This window comes from Pan troglodytes, chromosome 3, assembly GCF_028858775.2.
Source record: "Pan troglodytes isolate AG18354 chromosome 3, NHGRI_mPanTro3-v2.0_pri, whole genome shotgun sequence".
Taxonomy (NCBI): Eukaryota; Metazoa; Chordata; class Mammalia; order Primates; family Hominidae; genus Pan; species Pan troglodytes.
In genome coordinates, this window is record NC_072401.2 from 103,582,526 (window position 1) to 103,600,678 (window position 18,153).

The 18,153-nt window shown below is 35.9% G+C and overlaps 1 long non-coding RNA gene across 1 annotated transcript in view; it reads right to left on the reverse strand.

Annotated features, from left to right (window-relative positions):
- Positions 1-2,824, reverse strand: part of LOC107974355 (uncharacterized) — an 86,358-nt gene extending 83,534 nt beyond the window's left edge. Inside the window, exon 1 of the long non-coding RNA XR_008547575.2 lies at positions 2,744-2,824. This is a non-coding gene — a long non-coding RNA (uncharacterized LOC107974355). The remainder of the gene's footprint in view (positions 1-2,743) is intronic.
- Between the last annotated feature and the right edge of the window lie 15,329 nt (positions 2,825-18,153).

An 18,153-nucleotide genomic window follows, 5' to 3' on the forward strand; every position in this document is an offset into this window, starting at 1 on the left:
AAAATACCTAGGAATCAATTAAATCAAAGATGTGAAAGATCTAAAAAGGAAAACTACAACACTCTCACTAAAGAAATTGAAGAGTACATTGAAATAAATAGAAAATTATTCCATGCTCATGGATTAAAAGAATTAATATTGTTGAAATGACAATGCTACCCAAAGCAATTAACAGATTCAATGCAATTCCTATCAAAATATCAATGAAATGTTCCATGTAAGTAGAAAAAAATCCTGAAGATTGTATGGCACCACCCAGAATAGCCAAAGCAATCCTGAGGAAAAAGATTAAAGCTGGAAACATCACACTTCTCAACTTCAAAATATACTACCAAACTATAGCAATCAAATCAGCATGGTATCAGCATAAAAACAGACACATGGACCAATGTAATAGCGTACAGGACTCATATAAACCTACATATTTACAGACTACTCATTTTTGACAAAGATAGCAAGAACATTCAATAGGGGAAAGACAGTGTCTTCAATAAATTGTGCTGGAAAAACTGAATGACCATATGCAGAAGAATAAAACAGACCCCTATCTCTCATCATATAAAAAAATTAAATCAAAATTGATTAAAGACTTAAATATAAGACCTGAAACTATGAAAGTGCTAGCAGAAAACATTGGGTGAATACTCCAGGACATTGGTATGGATAAAGACTTTTGGTGGTGGTGGGGTAAAACCTCAAAAGCACAAGCAACAAAAGCAAAAATATACAAATAAGATTACATCAAGTTAAAAAGCTTCTACATTGCAAAGAAAACAATGAACAAAATGAAGACCCAAACCACAGAACTGGAGAAAATATTTGCAAACTATTCACCTGATAGGAATTAATAACCAAAATATATAAGGAACTCAAGAGATACAATAACAAAAAAAAATCAGATTTTTTAATGGGCAAAAGTTCTGAATGGACACTTGTCAAAAGAAGACATACAAAATGGCAAACAGGTATATTGAAACATACTCAGCATCACGGATCACCAAAGAAATGCAAATCAAAACTACAATGAGGTATCATCTCACTCCAGTTAGGATGGCTTTTATCAAAAAGACAGGGAATAGCAGATGCTGGCAAGGATGTGGAGAAAGAGGATCCCTTGTACAATGTTGGTAAGAATGTAAAATAGTATCACCACTACGAAAAACAGTGTGGAGGTTCCCCAAAAAACGGAAAATAGAACTATCATATGATCCAACAATCTCATTACTGGGTATATATCCAAAAGAAAGTAAATCAATGTACCGAAGAGATATCTGCACTCCCATATTTATTGTAGCACTATTCACAATAGCCAAGATATGGAACAACCTAAGTGTCCATTGATGGATGAATGAATAAGGAAATTTGATATATAGACATAATGGAATATTGTTTGCCCATTAAAAAGTATGAAATCCTGTCATTTACAGCAACTTGGATGGAACTGAAGATCATTGTGTTAAGTGAAATAAGCCAAGCCCAGAAAGACAATATCACATGTTCTCACTCATATGTGGGAACTAAAAAAGTGGATCTCATGAAGATAGAGAGTTGAGTGGCAGTTACTGGAGGCTACACAGGGGAGAAGGAAGGATAAAGAAAGATTGATTAATGCTTACAAAATATACACTTAGAAGAAACAAAACCTGGTGTTCAATGGATCAGTAGGGTGAGTATAGTTAACTGTAATCAATTGTACATTTCAAAATAGCTGGAAGAGAATAATTTTAATGTTCCTAGTGTAAACAAAAGATAAATATTTATGGTAATGGATATCCCAGTTATCCTGATGTGATTATATAAATGTATCAAAGTATCACATATACCCCCAAAATATGTATATCTGATATATATTAATTTTTTAAATAAAATAATCATTAAAAACTAAAAATTAAGTAAAAATACTGTTTACATTATCAAACAATTAGGTATAAATCTAACAAACTGTGTACAAGATCTGTATAAGGAAAACTACAAAACCCTCATGAACAAAATCAAATAACTAAATTAATGGAGAGATATTCCACATACACGGGTGGGCAGACTCAATATTGTCAAGATGTTAGTTCTTCCCAACTTGACCTAAAGATTTAATGCTAACCCAACCAAAATTTTAGCAAGTTATTTTGCAGATATCAACAAATTTATTCTAAAGTTCATATGGAGAGGCAAAAGACCCAGAATAGCCAACATAAATTTGTTTTGTTTTGTTTTTTTAGATGGAGTCTCGCTCTGTCGCCCAGGCTGGAGTGCAGTGGCATAATCTCGGCCCCCTACAACCTCTACCTCCCCGGTTCAAGCGATTCTCCTGCCTCAGCCTCCCGAGTAGCTGGGACTACAGGTGCAGGCCACCATGCCTGGCTAATTTTTTGTATTTTTAGTAGAGACAGGGTTTCACCGTGTTAGCCAGGATGGTCTTGATCTCCTCACCTCGTGATCCGCCAGCCTCGGCCTCCCAAAGTGCTAGGATTACAGGCGTGAGCCATCGTGCCCGGCCAGGTAACATAATTTTTAACATACCTATGTGGACAACTGCCAAGACTAAAGAGAAGGGCTCAAAGTGAATGGATTCCTAAGTGTACTTAGCAGAAATTGCTCGGAACTGAATAAAGGAAACCTCTCAGCTATGACATACCTCTAAGAGTATTTCACCAAAGGGACAAATCTTTTTTTTTTTTCTTTTAAATCGCATTTTTAAAAAAATCAGTTTTACCACTCATGCAGAACACCAAACCTATCAAGGTACCTGAAAAATCCTTTTGGTGATTAAGACGTGATTGGCTTTACCCAAAGAGCCTCACAGCAGCCCCCAATGTTGACTGTAGAATTAGAATGGTTTCTGTAGAATTCTTTAGAATGGTTCTGTAGAATGGTTGACTGTAGAATTAGAATGGACTGTAGAATTAGAATTAACAGTTTAGAGACTGGCACTCTCAAGTAACTGATCTTGTACCTCAGAGCTGGTGTCATTAACCTGTTAGGTTCAGGCTTCTTTGCACATACACCTTGAACTCTTTCACTATCAAAATGTATGGATTTAAATATATTAGAGCACAGTAATCACAAAATTGAATTAAAATGAGTCCATAAATGGCTCCCTGGTTTAAAGTAGGATGTTAGTGCCATTCTGAGAGTGGCCGGTACCACTTCACACCTGTCAGGAGAATTGAATTATCCGATCTAGAAAGGCATCTACCTGAGTGTGACTGTTAAGGTTTTAAATAGTCACTCCTCCCAGATCTCCTCATCTATGATGGTGTTTAACATTCCAGCCGTGTTACAAATGCTTTAAGGTCCTTTCTGAATGAGAGCATTCTGGCTAAGTTTTCTAGGGCTGCCTGCCAGAGTCAATCTCAGCTAACATCCTCAGGATACACTTGGATCTCTTAATAATGCTGCCCCCATAAGAAGAGAATGTCTTGTGCATTGCCAAGTTCAGGAGAGGAACTGTTCTCTTGTCCATCTCTGTCACATTAGATCAGGCTAGTGGCCAAAGCTTTCTTAAATTGGTTTCAGAAATCTACAATTATTCCTTAGATTAGTTCCTTCCAACTCACAGATTACTACTGTTTTCTATTAAAACAAAGGGAAAATGTATATTTTATTTTGTGTAAGCTCCCAACATTACTAACACAGAAGATTTCCTACTATGTGTAGGATGGCAGGACATGCCGTATTCCAGCCTTTATTTGACTTAACTGCCATAGAGCTAAATTTGACATAAAGTCTTATTTCATATAACTGACAGGTGGGGTCAGATTGTAAGAAAAAGCCTTATTTATTTTAGTAAAGAAAAGAAAAAAAGCATATGAAGGAATAGGAAGAATAAAATTATACAATAAATGCTGCATTACTAATCTAACCTGTCTAATCCTGAGTAGTCAAGCACTTGCTTCTCATCAGTGTGACATTAAACCATGTTCCTGTAGTATAAGTAGATTTACTTTCTTTAAATTCCATAAAGCTATGAAGTACTTAGATAGAAAAATAGGCTATTTAGATGAGTAAAACAGTACAATCATAAACCATTTTTTTAAATTGCTCTTGGTAGATTAATTACCTTGGAGTTTTCTCTCTCTCTTTCTTCTGAAGTGCCATTTTGAGGAACTGCCTGTAATTTAAGGAAACCTGAAGCCAATGCCTTCCCAGTCTCGATATCTATCTTCAGGATTGCTGGAGACCATACCAACACACTACCACTTATGTTCTCATCCCAGGCTACTCCCAGGCTTCACTCACAGGCAAAGTTTACATCATCAAAACCTAAGGATATGACTTCACCTATTCCTCTCATGTCTCAAGTGTCGAGAGCATCGAGTTAATGAAATCAAGATTAGAAATCAAGTCTAATCTATGTTGGGACCAGATGTCCTCCCTCTGTTCTATAGCTATAGCTTGCTAAATAAAAAATGCTTTCCCAGAAAAAAATGATGACCAGATGAGAGGGTATGAGTGGATGCATAAAAACCCTCCACTCAGTAGAAAAACAACTCCAGGGTATGCCACAGGCATGGAGCATGCATCAGCAGCAGTTGCAGTAGATGGCAAAGAGGAAAGTGGGTTGTAACAACCATGGAATGACTTAACCACTGAGAACACAATCCATAGAATAACAACAACAAAAGTCACCTGTCTTTTATGTTAATTACACAATCCGAATTTTAGATATCTTTTTTTCCAAGTGACCATATGAAAAATTGCCTGCAAAGTAATATGTGGTAAATCATAAGTGAGAGAAATGTCAACCTAAATCCTAAGTTCAGCTCTCTTCTACTTTCCCAGAAGGAATCTTGTGATTCCATAGCTCACTATCTTTGACAGCCACAAACACACACACACACAAACACACACACACACTCATTTGCTTTGCTATTGCAAACACTAATGTAACTAATTCTCTATTTATATATAAAATGCTTACTAAAAGTATAAAGTGTAAAAAGACATATCGGTACCATATTGTATTTTGCTGTAACCTAAATCATTGCTTTATTTTTCATAGTCATAAATGATTCCCTTATGGCTTTGTCATAACCCAAAAGATGAAAATTTCTTTAGATGAATTTCCAATCGCTCTCTAATTTTATTCCTGACTTTCGTCTAGAAGAGAAAATAAATTAAAATACCTTGAAAAAAAAGATATTTTCTTTTCAAAGACTCATTCAACCAGAAACAAAGTGTTTCACCATGACTTGACAGCCACCCATTTCAAATCAGAATCAACTGAACTTGACATTGCCATTAAGCTCTGGCTCCTTCTTATTTCCTGGTGACAGGTGGCTTTAGGGCTTGGAGTCTGGACAACTGTCATCTCTTATATATTGAAACACTGAACTATTGTTCCATAAGAAAATGACTATTTTATTTATACTGCCCAAATATTCACTATATTCTATCGTCCGCAAGAATTCTATATTCATCTTATTTTCTTGATTCTTGTTCATGCAACATTACACAAATATTTATTGAGCCCCTGGGTGTCAGTCACTGTGCTATGTGATACTCTAGCAATAAAAAAATCCTCTTCTCCCCATAAATACCTAGGGAGACAGGTAGAGAAGGAATTACAATGCAGCACAATCCATTACATTATACAACTCGGGAGACTGATCAGCAGTTAATTATTTTTTAACTTTTTAAAATTTTTCATTTATGTGGGTACATAGTAGGTGTACATATTTATGGTGTACATGAGATATTCTGATACAGGCATACAATGCATAATAATCACATCAGAGTAAATGGACTATCCATCACCTCGGGTATTTATCCTGTGTGTTATAAATAATCCAGTTATACTCTTTTAGTTATTTTTAAATGTATAATAAATTATTGTTAATGTTGACTATAGTCATGCTGTTGCACTGTCAAATAATAGATCTTATTCTTTCTATTTTTTTATATCCACTAACCATCCTCACTCCCCACCCCCCACCCACTACCCTTCCCAGCCTCTGATAGCCATCATTCTATCTCTATCTTCACGAGTTTGTTTTAATTTTTACCACAAATAAGTGAGAACATGAGAAGTTTTTCTTTCTGTGCTTAGCTTATTTCACTTAGCATAATGACCTCCAGTCCTATCCATGTTGTTGCAAATGACTGGATCTCATTGTTTTTTTATGGCTGAATAGGGTGTATGTACCACATTTCCTTTATCCATTCATCTGACTATGGACACTTAGTTTGCTTCCAGATCTTTGAAGCTATTGGCTATTATGAATACTGCTGCAATAAACATGAGACTTCAGATATGTATTTGATGTACTGATTTCCTTTCTTTGGGGCATATACCCAGTAGCAGGATTACTGGATCATATTGTAGTTCTATTTTTAGTATTTTGAGGAACTTTCAAAAAGTTACCCATAGTGATTGTACTAATTTACATTCCCACCAATAGTGTATGAGTGTTCCATTTTCTCCACATCCTTGCCAGCATTTGTTATTGCCTGTCTTTTGGAGTAACACCATTTTAACTAGGGTGAGATGGTATCTCATTGTGGTTTTAATTTGCAAGTCTGTGATAATTAATGATGTTGACCATCTTTTCACATACCTGTTACCATTTGTACATCTTCTTTGGAGACATGCCTATTCAGATCTTTTGCCCATAATTAAATCATACTGTTAGATTTTTTTTTCCTGTTGAATTGTTTGAAACCCTTCTATATTCTGCTCATTAATCCCTTGTCAGATGTGTACTTTGCAAATATTTTCTCCCATTATATGGGTTGCCTCTTCACTTTGTTGATTGCTTCCTTTGTTGTGCAGAAGGTTTTAAACTTTAAATGATCCCATTTGTCCATTTTTTGCTTTGATTGCCTGTGCTTCTGGGATATTACTCAAGAAATTTTTGGCCAGAATAATGTCCTCGAGATTTTCCCCAATGTTGTCTTTTAGTCGTTTCATAGCCTGAGCTCTTCTATTTAAGACTTTAATCCATTTTGATTTGATTTTTATATATGGCAAGAGATAGAGATCTAGTTTCATTCTTCTGCATATGGATATCCAGTTTTCCCAGTACCATTTATTGAAGAGACTGTCTTTTCCTCAATGTATGGTCTTGGCACCTTTCTCAAAATGAGTTCACTGAGGATGTATGGATTTGTTTCTTGGTTCTCTATTCTGTTTCATTAGTCTGTGTCTGTTTTTATGCCAGTACCATGCTGTTTTAGTTAATAAAGCTCTGTAGTATAATTTGAATTTAGGTAATATGATTCATCCATTATTTTTATTTTTGCTCAAGATAGTTTTGGCTATTCTGGGTCTTTTGTGGTTCCATATAAATTTGTGGTTTTTTTCTATTTCTGTGAAGAATGTCATTGATATTTCGATAGGGATTGCATTGAATCTGTAGATTTATTTGGGTAGCATGGACATTTTAACAATATTAATTCTTCCAGTCCACAAGGTGGAACATATTTCCAGTTTTTTGGTGTCCTCTTCAGTTTCTTGCATCAATGTTTTATAGTTTTCATTGCAGAGATCTTTCTCTTCTTTGGTTAATTCCTAGGAATTTTATTTTATTTGTAGCTATTGTGAATGGGATTACATTATTTATTTCTTTTTCAGATTGTTCACTGTTGGCATATAAAAGTGCTACTGTTTTTTGTATGTTGATTTTGTATACTGCAACTTTACTGAATTTGTTTATGAATTCTAATAGTTTTTCAGCGGTCTTTAGATTTTTCCAAATATAAAATTATATGCAAATGAAGATAATTTGGCTTCTTCCTTTCCAATTTGGATGCCCTTTACTTCTTTCTTCTATCTGTTCTAGCTAGGACTTCCAGTATTGTGCTGAGTAAGAGTGGTGAAAGCTGGCAACCTTGTCATGTTCCAGATCTTAGAGGAAAGGATTTTAGTTTTTCCCTATTCAGTGTGATACCAGCTATTGGATCTGTCATATATGGCTTTAATTGTGTTAAGGTATGCTCCTTCAATACCCAGTTTTTAAGGGTTTTTATCATGAAGGGATGTTGAATATTCTCAATTTTTTGCATCAAATGAAATGATCATATGGTTTTTGCCCTTCATTCTATTGATATGATGCATTACATTGATTGATTTGCATATGTTAAATCTTCCTTGCATCCCAAGGATAAATCCCACTTGGTCACGATAAATGTTCTTTTTAATATGTTGTTGAATTCCATTTGCTAGTATTTTGATGAGAATTTTTGCATCAATATTTATCAGGGATACTGCCTGTAGTTTTCTTTCTTTGATGTGTTTTTGTCTGGTTTTGGTATCAGGGTAATACCAGCCCCATAGAATGAGTTTGAAAGTATTCCCTCCTCCTCTATTTTTTGGAATAGTTTGAGTAGAATTAGAATTGTTCTTCTTTAAATGTTTGGTAAAATTCAGCAGTGAATCCATCAAATCTTAGCCTTTTCTTTGCCAGGAAATTTTTATAATAGCATCGATCTCATTATTTGTTATTGGTCTGTTCAGGTTTTGGATTTCTATAGGGGTAGGTTGCATGTGTCTGGAATTTGTTCATTTCTTCTAGGTTTTTCAAATTATTGGCATATAGTTACTCATAGTAGCCTCTAATGATCCTTTGCATTTCTGTGGTATTGGTTGTAATATTCCCGTTTTTATCTCTGATTGTATTTATTTGGGTCTTCTTTTCTTAGTTATTCTGACTAAAGATTTGTTTTTGTTTCTTTGATCTTTTGTATTGTTTTCTTCTTTTCGATGTCATTTATTTCTGCTTTAATATTTATTATTTATTTTATTTTACTAATTTTAGATTTGGTTTGCTCTTGTTTTTCTAGTTCTTTAAGATGTATTGTTAGGTTGTTTATTTGAAGTTTTAAAAATTTTTATGTAAGTGCTTATAGTCATAAATTTCCCTCTTAGTACTGCTTTCACTGTATCCTATAGATTTTAGTATGCTGTGTTTCCATTACCATTCATTTCAAAAAATTTTAAATTATTCTTCTAAATTTCTTCATTGAAATTCAATTGCTCGTTCAGGATCATATTGTTTAATTTCCATATATTTGGGTGGTTTCTACAATTCCTTTTGTTACTGATTTCTAGTTTTACTCATTATGTTCAGAGAAAATACTTGATATAATTTAAATTTTTTAAACTTTTTTCTAAGACTTGTTTTGTGGCCTAACATATGGTATCTCCTTGAGAATGATTCATGTGCTTAGGAAAAAAATATGTATTCTGCAGCCATTGGATGAAATACTCTGTAAATATCTATTAGATCCATTTAGTCTATGGTGCAGATTAAGTCCCATGTTTGTTTCTTTGTTGATTTTCTGTCTGGACAATCTGTCCAAGGCTGAAAGTAGGGTATTAAAGTCTCCAGCTATTACTGTATTAGGTTCTCCCTTTCTCATTAGTTCTAATAATATCTGTTTTATATATTTAGATGCCTAAGTGTTGGGTGCGGTGCATATATATTTACAATTGTTATATCTTTTTACTAAATTGACCCCTTTATAATTATATAATGACCTTCTTTGTCTTTTTTTATTTTATTTTATTTTTTGTGAGACGGAGTCTCTCTCTGTCACCCCGGCTGGAGTGCAGTGGCGCGATCTCGGCTAACTGCAAGCTCCGCCTCCCGGGTTCATGCCATTTTCCTGCCTCAGCCTCCCGAGTAGCTGGGACTACAGGCACCCGCCACCATGCCTGGCTAATTTTTTGTATTTTTAGTAGAGACAGGGTTTCACCGTGTTAGCCAGGATGGTCTCAAACTCCTGACCTCGTGATCTGCCAGCCTCAGCCTCCCGAAGTGCTGGGATTACAGGCATGAGCCACTGTGCCTGGCCTTCTTTGTCTCTTTTTATAGTTTTTGTCTTGAAACCAATTTTGTCTGATTCAAGTGCAGCTACTCCTGCTCTTTTTTGGTTTACATTGGCATGGAATATCTTTTTCTATCCTTTTATTTTCAGTCTATGTGCATCTTTACAGGTGAAGTGTGTTTCTTTATAAGCAACAGATCAATGGGTCTTGTTTTTTCATGCATTCAGTCACTCTATGTCTTTTGATTGGAGAGTTTAGTCCATTTACATTTAGTGTTATTATGAATAAGTAAGGACTTACTTCTGCCATTTTGTCATTTGTTTTCTGGTTGTATTGTGCTCTTTTCTTCCTTCTTTTCTTCCTTCCTGTCTTCCTTTAAGTGAAGATGATTTCCTGTGGTTGCAAATTTTAATTTCTTGCTTTTTATTTTTTGTGTATCTGTTGTATGTTTTTCAGTTTGAGCTTACTATGAGGCTTGCAATTAATATCTTATAACCTATTATTTTAAACAGATAACGATTGATTGCATAATAAACAAACAACAAACAAGCAAAAAGAAAACAAAATGTCTGTTCTTTAACTTCATCCCCTCCCCACTTTTTAACTTTTTGTTGTTTCTGTTTAGATTTTATTGTACTATGTCTTGAAAAATTGTTGTAGTTATTATTTTTGATCAGTTCATCTTTTAGTCTTTCTATTTAAGGTACAAATAGTTTACACAACACAATTACAATGTTATAATATTTTGTGTTTTTCTATGTACTTACTATTACCAGTGAGTTTTGCACCTTCATATGATTTCTGATTGCTCATTAATGTCCTGTTCTTTTAGATTGGTGATCTCCCTTTAGCATTTCTTATGGGACAGGTCTTTAAAACTCTACGGAAGGATGAAATCCCTCAGCTTTTCTTTGTCTGGGAAAGTGTTTATTTCTCCTTCATGTATGAAATATATTTTGGTCAGATATACTATTCTAGGATAATAGTTGTTTTCCTTCAGCACTTTATATATGTCATGCCATTCTCTCCTGGCCTGTAAGGTTTCCACGGAAAAGTCTGCTGCCAGATGTATTGGAGCTCCATTGCGTGTTATTTGTTTCTTTTCTCTGGCTGCTTTTAGAATCCTTTCTTTATCTTTGACCATTGGGCATTTGAATGTTAAATGTCTTGTGGTAGTCTTCTTTGGATTAAATCTGCTTAGTGTTCTATAACCTTTTTGTACTTGAATATTGATATCGTTCTCTAGATCTGGGAAGTTCTCTGATATTATCTCTTTGAATAAACTTTCTACTCCTATCTGTTTCTCTATCTCCTCTTTAAGGCCAATGACTCTTAGATTTACCCTTTTGAGGCTATTTTCTAGATCTTGTAGGCATACTTCATTTTTCATTTTTTTTTATTATACTTTAAGTTTTAGGGTACATGTGCACAATGTGCAGATTAGTTACATATGTATACATGTGACATGCTGGTGCGCTGCACCCACTAACTCGTCATCTAGCATTAGGTATATCTCCCAATGCTATCCCTCCCCCTTCCCCCCACCCCACAACATTCCCCAGAGTGTGATGTTCCCCTTCCTGTGTCCATGTGTTCTCATTGTTCAATTCCCACCTATGAGTGAGAATATGCGGTGTTTGGTTTTTCTTCTTGCAATAGTTTACTGAGAATGATGATTTACAATTTCATCCATGTCCCTACAAAGGACATGAACTCATCATTTTTTATGGCTGCATAGTATTCCATGGTGTATATGTGCCACATTTTCTTAATCCAGTCTATCATTGTTGGACATTTGGGTTGTGTCCTCTGACTTGTATTTTCAAATAGCCTACCTTGAGCTTACTAATTCTTTCTTCTGCTTGATTAGTTCTGCTGACAAGAGACTCTGATGCACTCTTTCATATGTCAATTGCATTTTCAACTCCAATATTTCTGCTTGATTCTTTTTAACTATTTCAATCTTTTTGTTAAATTTATCTGACAGGATTCTGTATTCCTTCTCTGTGTTATCTTGAATTTATTTGATTTTACTCAGAACACCTATTTTGAACTCACTGTCTGAATGGTTACATGTCTGTCTCTCCGGGATTGGTCACTAGTGCCTTATTTAGTTCGTTTGGCAAGGTCCTATTTTCCTGGATGGTCTTGATGCTTGTGGATGTTCATCAGTGTCTGGGCATTGAAGAGTTAGATATTGTAGTCTTTGTAGTCTGATCTTATTTGTACCCATCCTTCTTGGGAAGGCTTTCCAGGTATTTGAAGGGACTTGGGTATTGTAATCCAAGTTTTTGGTCACTGCAGCCATATCCACATTAGGGGCACCATAAGTCCAGTAATGCTGTGGTTCTTGCAAACTCGTAGAGGTACAACCTTGGTGGTATTGGATCAGATTCGGAAGAATTCTCTAAATTACAGGCAGAGACTCTTCCTCTCTTCCCTTACTTCCTCCCAAACTAAAGGAGTCTCTCTCTATGCTAAGCTGCCTGGAGCTGGGGGAGAGGTGATGCATGCACCCATGTGGCCACCTCCACTGGGACTCTGCTGCACCCAGGCCTGCAGTAACCACTGCCTGGATACTGCTTATGTTCACTCAAGGCCCTAGGGCTCTACAATCAGCAGGTGGCAAAGCCAGCCAGGCTTGTGTCCTTCCCTTTAGGGTAGTAAGTTGTACCTGGTCCTGGGCAGGTCCAGAGATATCATCTGGAAGCCAGAGCCTAGAGTTGGAAATCTTAGAAATCTACTTGGTGCTCTGTTCTACTGCAGTTGAGCTGATACCCACGCCACAAGACAAAGTCCTTCCAATTCTTTCCTCCCCTTTCCACAAGGAGAGGAGTCTCTCCCTATGGCCACCACTGCCCTGGGCCAACAGCAAGTTCTGTCTCACGACCACCAACGTTCATTCAAAGCCCAAGGACTCTTCAGTCAGCTTTTGATGAGTGCTGCCAGGCCTGGGATTCTCCCTTCAGGGTAGTGGGCTCCCCTCTGGCCTAGGGCAAGTCCAGAAATGCTGTCCACGAGCCAAGCCCTAGAATCAAAGACCCCAAGAGCCTACTTGGTGCTGTACACTACTGTGGCTGAGCTGGTGGTATGCTGATTTTTGGTTCTTATAGAGGTGCTCTTTTGTGTGGACAGTTGTTCAATATAGTGTTCCTACAGGAAGTATGATCAGTGAAGGCTTCTATTCAGTGAAGGCTGCTCTGCCTCCTCTCCTAGAGGACTTCATTTCTTCATAACTTCATTTCTGTCTTCTTTATGGTTCAGCACTGTCCAATCGAAATTTCTGTGATCATGGAAATATTCTAGGCTTCACTGTTGAATACAGTAGCCACTAGCCATATGTGACTATTGAGCACTTAAAATGGGGTTAGTGTGACAGAGTACTTAATTTTTAATTTTATTTAATTTTAATCTATTGATTAAAATTTTAATTTAAATATCCTCTTGTAGCAAGTGACTACTGTGTTGGACAATGTATGGAAAGGCAGACATCCTTGGCACTATAAGCCACATTACTTGACTTTCAATTATAGAAATCCCAGGGAAATAATTATTATAGGAACTATGTAACACTAGGAGATAAAGTACATCTGATAGTTCAGCTAGATTGAAGGCAGTGTTCTATCTGAACAAAATCTATAGATGTCTTCTGGTAGTAATCCATCCATGGACTGTATACTGTTGAAGGCATAATTCTTTTTGCCAGATTTAGCTATGTCAAGGAAAAATTATCTAAAACATGCAAATGTAAACTAATAGTCTTTATGTTTATCAATAATTTCTGTCAACTCACCTCAAATCCAATAGTCAATTGGCACAAGTCTGAATTCACTCAGTTATTGAGCAAAGAACTATTTTATTTAGATAACTGTTAAATGTTAAATGTGTTCTGAAAATGGGAGCATAGGTTTTTGGCCCAGGATTTCAACATTTAAACTACTCATAACCAAAGCAATGATAACATGGAACCAAGGGGAAACTATCACCAGGACTTCAATAAAGGCTGTGAGTCAGCACAGGATAAATAAAGATGCATTATTTTGAGGGGGAGGTGGTGAAGAGAGTGATATGAGAGGAATATGGGCACTGAAGGCAGGCCTTGATGTGACTCCTAGCTGTGACTTGGATAGCTGAGTGACCTTGGGAAATTTGCTTCAGTTTTCTCATCTGTAAAATGATAATAATATCTACCTTGCACATTGCTGAAAGGGCTATAAATAATGTGTTGCAAATGGCTGGTGCATCTCAATAAACGGTAGTTAATATTATTGTGACAGAGTTACAACCATAGCAGCCAGTACTAGCTGAATCCCATCAAGCCATCCTTTAAATTTATAACAGAACAACTTCTTTTTTATAAGGGAACACCTACAAATAAAGTTCTGACCCAAGCCAATAAGAGATTCACAAATGGAAACATTAAGTGAACTACAGAAGACAGACCTCCTTTGTCCACAAGCTTTACCTGTTAAGGTCAAGATTCCTTTCCTCTCCATTAATATTCTCCCAAATTCAATCCAGAATTAGGAAGAAATTAAAGAGCAAAATGTAAAAGGTGACTGACAATTCAAAGAACTGAAACCGCATCTGTTTTTATTGGAAACCCAAATCACATGTAATCTTTGGAGAGTGGAATTTGACCTCAAAACCTCAAAGAAAGGATCCACGAAAAGGATGAATTAGAATCAACATTTGAACTCTTCCCTCCACTGCCCCAGCATCTCCACCCATTTTTATCCATTTGATTCCGATACTACAGACTGCCATTTTAGCTTATCAGAACCAGACATTGAGGAGCAACATAAGACAAATAGTTCAGAATGCTCTGATTTGAATGTGTCCCCCGAAAATTGATGGTTAGAAACTTAATCCACAATACAACAGTGTTGGGAAGTTGGGCCTAATAAAAGGTATTTGGGTCTTGAAGGCAGAACCCTCATGAATGGATTAATGTCATTATTGTAGAAGCAGGTTAGTTATAATGAATGTGGGTTGTTATAAAGTGAGCCTCGCCCCTGGTGCCTTTCTGTTTTGCATGCACTCACTTGACCTTCCACCTTTCTGTCATAAAAAGACCCTTGCCAGATGCCAGCACCATGATCTTGGACTTCCCAGCCTCCAGGAGTGTAAGAAATACATTTCTTTTCTTTACAAATTATCCAACCTGTAGTATTCTGTTATAGCACCAGAAAGTGGACTAAGACATAGGACATATGGAAGGCAAATGCACACTCCTATTGACAAAGACAGAGAGGTTTATAAACCTGCCAACGGCTCTTAGCAATATTTCTTCTTTCAAATGGGAATCTTACATTTGTTTCACTAATAATGAAATTATTTCAGCAGTAACCATGGGATGACAGTTTGCAGGGACAAGAATAATGAGCAAATAGTGCTTCTTACCCATTTCATTTGATAGCCATTCTTCTCTCTAAAAGGCATTGTAGTTAATGCTACCATTGTACCAAATAATTACATTATTCTCCAAGTAATTCACATTAAAATTCTCTCTCACTCTCTCCTCAAATTTAAATACAGGTAATTATGTAATATTTTTAGTTACAGGCAAATAAAAATTCCTACCTACCCAAAAAATTACTAAACTCAAGCACACATGTTGCTCATCAATTAAGTGGAACAAATTTGTCAGGATACAAATATATCTAGAGATACAGGGTAATGAGGTGATTATAAAAAACATATTGAGTTAAACAACCTGGGATTGATGATGCCTCGGATCCACGCTTTACTAGCTAAATGACCTTGGGCAAGTTATTCAAGCGCTTTAAACTTCAAGTCCTTCATCTCCTAAAAATGGAAATAACAATAACACTTATTTCATAAAGTACTTCTGGTTAAAGAACTAATATACATAAAACTTCTTGCATAGAGCCTAACATGCCCGGAATCAATAAATTACAAATAACATTGTTAAATATGTGTAATTTTTATTTTGTGCGTGGTAAAAAGACAAATATGAAAATTATTTATGCAGGTTAATATATTTGGCATTATGTTCATGCAGCCAAACCGCATCGTGTTGTATTTTTCCCATATTCAAAATAAAGAGTGCCAACCAGAATCAACAGGAAAAAAATTCACATCTAAACATATTACTATAAATTACAAAAACAACAAAAGAAAAGGAAAAATTCTGTAAGCTATCCATTAGAGAAAAAAAAAGACCTTTAAAAAAACATAATTAAATTGGCATCACATGTTTCAACAGGGACACTGTAAGGAAGAAGACACTAAAGTGATATTTTTTTCACACTATGAAAGAATGAAAAAATTGAACTTAGAATATATCCTGCTATAGTGAGCCAAGATCATGCCACTGCACTCCAGTCTGGGTGACACAGTGAGACTCCGTCTCAAAAAAAAAAAAAAAAGAAGAATATATCCTGCTATAATGGTAATTTTAAAATGAAATTGAAATAAAGATATATTCAGACATAGAAAGCCTCAGAAAATTTACTATACAAGAATTCACTTTTAAAACATTCTTGAAAGAAGCACTCCTGAAAAAAGAGAAACCAATCTAAAAATACTTCATAAGCTCCAAGAAGTATGCATGAAAACAAGTTAAAATCTTTTGGGTTTGTGATATGAATAAGCAGTTACCAAACTAGGAGCAGAAGACCAAAACATAGGCACAAATGAAAAGGAAGAAAATCTAGAAAATCAAAGTCTAAATGATGCCAAAATCAGAAAAACGTATCTGAAGATGAAAACATAACAAAGGCATTAAGAACATGCCAAGGACAGGACCTTCTTTAGGAAAAAAATAAGCACGTGTATTATTTTTAATACCTCAGGAAGAACCACTAAAAAATAAACAGAATACACAACTTTCAATGAGTATAAGAAAAATTCACCTATTCAATGAATGCAGAAAAAATACAGAAAATTGTTATACAATTATAAAATAAGACATGAGAAATAAAAAGTAAAGTAGTAACTCATTTAATGTAAGTGAAGTAAGTTGACGAATTAAACTAGAGACCCTCAGATTAGACTAAAGGAGCAGCCATATGCTATCTATATGTCATGCATTTTAAAACAAAAGGATACAAACATGTTTAAGATAAAGGGATGAAGATATTTCAGGCAAATCTGAACCATAAGACAGCAGTGGTAGTGATATTAAAAACAGATAAGAGATATGAAAAACACACAACACCAGAAGGACTCTTATATACCTGAATACGTAAGAATAAATTTAAAACATACATAAGTAGATAGATATAGATTGTTATGGTTTAGATGTTTGTCCCTTCCAAATTTCATGTTGAAATATGATTCCCAATGTTGGAGGTGGGGCTTGGTAGGAGGTGATTGGATCATGGGGTCAGACCCCTCATGAATGGTTTAGCACCATCCCCTTGGTGATAAGCGAGTTCTTAGTTCATGCAAGTTCCGATTGTTTACAAGTCTGACTCTTTGCTCTTTTGCTCCCATTCTCACTATGCCTGCTCCCCCTTCACCTTCCACTATGATAATAAGCGTCCTCTGGTCCTCATCAGAACCAGATGCTGGCCCCATGCTTCCTGTACACTCTGCAGATCTTTGAGCCAATTAAGTCTCTTTTCTTTACAAATTACAAACTCTCAGATATTCCTTTATAGTAACCCAAATGACCTAATACAGAAAATTGGTACTGAGGAGTGGAGTACTACTATAAAAATATCTGAAAATGTGGAAGTGGCTTTGGAACTGGATAACAGGCAGAGGTCGGAAGAGTTTGGAGGACTCAGTATCCTGACAACAGGAAGATGAGGAAAAGTTTGGCACTTCTTATAGAGTGGTTAAATGGTTGTGACCAAAATGCTGATAGTGATATGGACAATGAAGTCCAGGCTGATGAGATCTCAGATGGAAATTAGGAACTTATTGGGAACTGAAACAAAATCACTCTTGTTATGCCTTAGCAAAGAACTTGGCTGCATTGTGCTCCTGCCATAGGGATCTGTGGAAGTTTGAACTTAAGAGTGAAGACTTAGGGTATCTGTCATTGAAATTTCTAAGCAGCAAAGCATTCCAAACGTAGCTTGGCTGCTTCTAACAGTCTATGCTTAGATGTGAGAGCAAATAAATGACTTAAATTTGGAACTTATATTTAAAAGGGAAGAAGAGCACAAAAGTTTGCAAATTTTGCAGCTAGCCATGTGGTAGAAAAGAAAAACCCTTTTTCTGGGGAAGAATCCAAGACGGCTACAGAGCAACCACTTGTTACAGAGATTTCCACAACTAAATGGGAGCCAGGTACTGATATCCAAGACAATGGGGAAAAGGCCTTGAAGGCATTTCAGAGATCTATGTGGCAGCTCCTCTCAGCACAGGCCTGGAGACCTAGGAGAAAAGAATGGTTTAGGGGGCCAGGCCCA